Raw genomic sequence first — 6,330 nt, forward strand, 5'->3', positions numbered from 1 at the left:
GCATGATCTTGGCTCACTGCAGCCTCCATCTCCCAAGTACAAGCGATTTTCATGCCTTGGCCTCTCAAGTAGCTGGGACTACAGGCGTGCACCACCACACCAGCTAATTTTTGTATTTTTAGTAGAGATGGGGTTTTACCATGTTGACCAGGCTGGTCTCGAACTCCCGACCGTAAGTGATCTGCTCGCCTTGGCCTCCCAGAGTGCTGGGATTACAGGTATGAGCCACTGCGCCTGGCCTATTTAAATATTTTGAAATAATAAAAATACCTGCATGGCAAAATCTATTGTAAGTAAAATCAAAGGACATGATAAATGTAGTACAGGAGGAGATTTTTCACTGTACCTTTTTGTGCCTTTTAAAGTTTTGTACCATGCAATTTAAAAAAAATCAGCTTTAAAAAAATTATTTCAATGTCTTTAAAGCTTTTTTCTTTTTTCCTTTCCCTTGCTGTCAGCCAGAAAAAGACATTTGTATTTTCTTTTGGAAACTGTCCATATCCTTTTGCCATTTGTGTATTAGCTTTTGGTCTTTTTGTTAACAATTTATAGAAGCTCCTTATGTATTAGCTAAATTAATCTTTTGTGATTGGACTTGCAAATATTTTTCCAAGTTTGTCATTTGACTTAATTGCAGTGCTCTTCATAAGGCAATTTGATAGATTGATTGTGGAAATGACCACAATAATTCTTGTCATCTCTATGCACTCACCCCTTTGTAACATGACTTGGCTCTTTCTCCCATCAAAGGAGAATCTATACTCCACCTGCTGTATCTGGCTTGGCCCTATGACTTGTTTCGGCCAATGAGACAACAGCAGATGTGACAAAAGCAAAGGAATATAAACTATGCATTGGGGCTTGCTCTCTCTTACTTCCTTACTTCTCTTTGGAATTCCAAAACCACCATTTAAAGAAGCCTGGACAGGCCTGTTGGAGGAGAAGAAACTATATGAATAGCCTGGCATGGTGGCTCATGCCTGTAATCCCAGCCCTTTGGGAGGCCAAGGCGGGCCTATTATTTGAGGTCAGGGGTTCAAGACCAGCCTGGGCAACATGGTGAAACCCCGTCTCTACTAAAATTGCAAAAATTAGCTGGGCATGGTGGTGCACACCTGTAGTCCAAGCTACTTGAAAGGCTGAGGCAGGAGAATCACCTGAACTCTGGAGGTGGAGGTTGCAGTGAGCTAAGATTGCACCACTTGAGCAATAGAGCAAGACTCTGTCTCAAAAAAAAAGAAACTACATGAAGCAGAGACAGTAATTCCAACTGAACCTTGCCCCCAACCCTTAAGACAAAACTGGCTGCCAATTGCTAGATATGTGAATGAGGTCTTAGGCCATCTAGTTCCAATTGAGCCACCAGCAAACTGCAGAGATCAACCAAGCAAGCCCAAGCCAGAAGCTCAACTGATTTGAAACATTAATTATATTTAAAAATTTCTATGCCAGGCATGATGGCCCACGCCTGTAACCCCAGCACATTGGGAGGCCGAGGCAGGTGGATCATGAGGTCAGGAGTTCGAGACCAGCTTGGCTAACAGTGAAACCCCCATCTCTACTAAAAATACAAAAAAAATAGCCAGGCGTGGTGGCAGGTGCCTGTAATCCCAGCTATTCGGGAGCCTGAGGCAGGAGAATCGCTTGAACCTGGGAGGCGGAGGTTGCAGTGAGCCGAGATTGCACCATTGCACTGCAGCCCGGGCAATAGTGCGAGACTCTGTCTCAAAAATAAATAAATAAATAAATAAATAAATAAATAAATTCCTTGTACGGCAACACCTGACTAATGTATGATGGAGTAACTGGGAGAAGGTGTATGTATGCTACAAAGTGTCTTCTGCTGTCCTTCCACTCTCCAAGCCTCATGAATCTCCCTTGTAACCCATTCTAACTGGAAACATGCTAGGAAGAGAAATCTATAAACTGTAGTTTACCCAAGTTGACACATCACAAAGCCATTTCACACAGGTTCAAAGAGTCTATCAAATTCTAAGTAGGATAAGTGTGCAAAGAAAAGAGTACGAAACAAGGCTGGGCGCGGTGGCTCACGCCTGTAATCCCAGCGCTTTGGAAGGCTGAGGTGGGCAGATAACCTGAGGTCAGGAGTTCCAGACCAGCCTGGCCAATATGGTGAAACCTGTCTCTACTAAAAATACAATAATTAAGGCCAGGCACAGTGGCTCATGCCCATAATCCTAGCACTTTAGGAGACTGAGGAGGGTGGATCACCTGAGGTCAGGAATTCGAGACCAGCCTGGCCAGCATGGCAAAACCCCGTCTCTACTAAAAATACAAAAAAATTAGTCAGGTATGGTGGCAAGCGCCTGCAATCCCAGCTATTCGGGAGGCTGAGGGAGGAGAATCGCTTGAACCCCCGGGGGCAGAGGTTGCAGTGAGCCGAGATCAAGTCACTTCACTCCAGCCTGGGTGAAAGAGTGAAACTCCACCTCAAAAAATAATAATAATAAAATAAGAATTAGCCAGGCATGGTGGTTGGTGCCTATAATCCCAGCTACTCGGGAGGCTGAAGCAGGAGAATCGCTTGAACCTGGGAGACAGAGATTGTAGTGAGTCAACATCGTGCCATTGCACTCCAGCCTGGGCAACAGCAAGACCCTGTCTCATTAAAAAACAAAACAAAACAAAAAACCAGGCACTTTGGGAGGCTGAGGTGGGCAGATCACAAGGTCATGAGTTTGAGACCATCCTGGCCAACATGCGAAACCCCGTCTCTACTAAAAATACAAAAATTAGCCAAGCATGGTAATGCATGCCTGTAATCCCAGCTACTCTGGAGGCTGAGCCTGGAGAATCACTTGAACCCGGGAGGCAGAGGTTGCAGTGAGCCAAGATCCTGCCACTGCACTCCGGCCTGGGCAACAGAGCAAGATTCTGTTTCAAAAAAAAAAAGAAGAAGAAAAAAAGAATGCAAGTAAAATGACATCAAACAAACAAACAGAGACAGTTTATTAAGAGCAGATCTAAATTAGCTGGGCATGCTGGTACCTTCCTATAGTCCTAGCTACTCGATTGCTTGAGCCCAGGAGGTTGAGGCTGCAGCTCCAGCCTGGGCAAAAGAACAAGACCTTGTCTCTGAAACAAACAAAAAGTCCGGGCTCAGTGGATCACTCCTGTAATCCCAACACTTTGGGAGGCCAAGGCGTGTGGATCACCTGAGGTCAGGAGTTCAAGACCAATCTGGCCGACATGGTGATACCCTGTGTCTACTAAAAATAGAAAAATTAGTTAGGGATTGTGGCACGCACCTGTAGTCTCAGCTACTTGGGATGCTGAGGCAAGAGAATCGCTTGAACTTGGGAGGACAAGGTTGCAGTGAGCCGGGATTGTGCCACCACTGCACTCTAGCCTAGGTGACAGAGTGAGACTGTCTCAATAAATAAATAAATAAATAAATAATTTAAAAAATTAAAAAACACCCAGCAGACCTACATTAATGGAAATTCTAAATAAAAAAAAATTATCAGAAGGAAAATTATTCCAGATTGAAGGCCTGGAACACAATGGAGAATAAACTGCAAAGAATGTGGCAAATATGTGTATGTGGGTAAACATAAAAAACATTGACCAGGCCGGGCCCAGTGGCTCACACCTGTAATCCCAGCACTTTGGGAGACCAAGACTGGTGGATCACCTGAGGTCAGGAGTTTGAGACCAGCCTGACCAATATGATGAAACCCCGTCTCTACTAAAAATACAAAAATTAGCCGGGTGTGGTGGCATGCGTCTGTAATCCCAGCTACTCAGGAGACTGAGACAGGAGAATCGCTTAAACCCAGGAGGTGGAGGTTGCAGTAGGCCGAGATTGCACCATTGCGCTCCAGCCTTGGCAACAAGAGCGAAACTCTGTCTCAAAAAAAACCAAAATACAAAAAACAAACAAAAAAACATTGACCAAGAAACGGTAACAAAATGATTAATGGGGGCTGGGTGCAGTGGTTCACACCTGTAATCCCAGCACTTTGGGAGGCTGAGGCAGGAGGATTGCTTGAGCTCAGGAATTTGAGACCAGCCTGAACTACATTAGGAAACCCTGCCTCTACCAAAATACCAAAAATTAGCTGTGTGTGGCAGCTGGTGCCTTTAGTTTCAGCGACTTGGGAGGCTGAGGTGGGAGGATCACTTGAGCCCAGGAGGAGGAGGTTGCAGTGAGCCAAGACTGTGCCATTGTACTCCAGCCTGGGTGATAGAGTGAGACCCTGACTCAAAAAATAATAATAATGACATGGAAAATAAACACAAAGGAGAGGATAAACAAACCAAAAGTTGGTTCTTTGAAAAGACTAGGAAATTTGCCATATTATGTAAATTTTTAAATAAATAGAGATAGCATTATTCATAATATTTTCTTGCCTCCAGAATCTAAAGTGAATCTCCTTTGCTTACTTGTTCCAATAACATTTGGAGTTATAATAATAATGACATGGAAAATAAACACAAGGGAGAGGATAAACAAACCAAAAGTTGGTTCTTTGAAAAGACTAGGAAATTTGCCATGTTATGTAAATTTTTAAATAAATAGAGATTGCATTATTCATAATATTTTCTTGCCTCCAGAATCTAAAGTGAATCTCCTTTGCTTACTTGTTCCAATAACATTTGGAGTTATAAAAAAGGTGGTGGGATAGGGAGTGCAGCTCGTCAGGAAGCCAGGAAAGCTGGGTCCAGAGAGCACAGAGGAGTGGAGTAGATCCTGGAGGAGACAGGGGCAGCTGCTCCAAGGACCTTCTGTCTCTTTGCCTTGATGTGTCGGGAGGAATGTGGGGTGTGGACAAGCAAACATTTAAGGCAGTCCAAAATTAAAATTTTTGCTATAATTCCATTTCTAGGTCTCTAACCTGCATATATCTTGGAAACATCAAATACACACACATTTATGGGGAGATGGTGGCGTGAGAGGGAGGAGCCTCCATATTTTTGTCTCCACTTCTGATCCCTACACTGCATGTCTGACTGTAGATAACCACCACGTTACTCCTAAATACTTCTCCACTTGTCTCCTAAGAACAGAGACATTCTGAGATAACCACTGTGAAATGATCAAAAACAGGGAATTTAACATTGATATAATATTACTAAATGTTATCAATTTGGGGGCTGGGCGTGGTGGCTCACGCCTGTATTCCCAGCACTTTAGGAGGCCAAGGAGGGTGGATCACCTGAGGTCAGGAGTTCGAGACCAGCCTGGCCAACATGGTGAAACCCCGTCTCTACTAAAAATACAAAAATTAGCCGGGCATGGTGGCAAGCGCCTGTAGTCCTAGCTACTCAGAAAGCTGAGGCAGGAGAATTGCTTGAACCCGGGAATCAGAGGTTGCAGTGAGCTGAGATCACGGCATTGCACTCCAGCCTGGGAAACAAGAGGGAGACTTTGTCTCAAAAAAAAAAAAAAAGAAAAGTATCAAGTTAACATTGATAATATATATAATCCATACTCAAATTTCTCCATTGTCTCTGTAATGCTCTTACTGTTATTATTATTATTATTATTATTTCGAGACAGAGTTTTGCTCTTGTTGCCCAGGCTGGAGTGCAGTGGCACAATCTTGGCTCACTGCAACCTCTGCCTCCCAGGTTCAAGCAATTCTCCTGCCTCAGCCTACCGAGTAGCTGGGATTACAGGTGTCCGCCACCATGCCTGGCTAAATTTTTTTGTATTTTTAATAGAGATAGGGATTCACCATGTTGACCAGGCTGGTCTCGAACTCCTGACCTCAGGTGATCTCCCTGCCTTGGCCTCCCAAAGTGCTGGGATTACAGACGTGAGCCACCATGCCCGGCCTGTAATGCACTTTATAACAGTTGTTTTCCCAATCCAGGATCGTATATTGTGTGTAGTTGTGTCTGTCTTAAGCCAGCTTTAGAGACCCCATTTTGACCATTCTGCTTCATTAGGCCCCTATGTCTAAGTCTATGAAACTTTCTTTCCCAAATTCAGTTGTCTGAGCAGATCAGACAGGATGGCACAAATCTAGGAACCATTGTATATTGAAGCCCAAGACTTTCTTTGCCCCGAAGTTCTGCCTGCGGGAGGGGCAATACAGTCAAGAGATTTGTGTTGGCTGCTACTTAATTAAGAACTTGCAGCCTAGGCAAGGGGTCAAGTTACCATTAGAATAGAATAAATTGAGACAGCCTCTGTTCTATGGGAAGCATGCGAAGCTCAATATTGGATAAGAAGTGCATCATGAATGAAAAGATATCCCTTGTGAAAATGTGCAGCTATTTTAAGAGTGGACTGAGGATTGTGTGTAAATGTCCTTGGAACTTGTTTGATTGCCAGGAGAACTTTTTCTTGTGGATTGTCAT

Source organism: Pan troglodytes, chromosome 17 (assembly GCF_028858775.2).
Source record: "Pan troglodytes isolate AG18354 chromosome 17, NHGRI_mPanTro3-v2.0_pri, whole genome shotgun sequence".
NCBI classification, from domain to species: Eukaryota; Metazoa; Chordata; class Mammalia; order Primates; family Hominidae; genus Pan; species Pan troglodytes.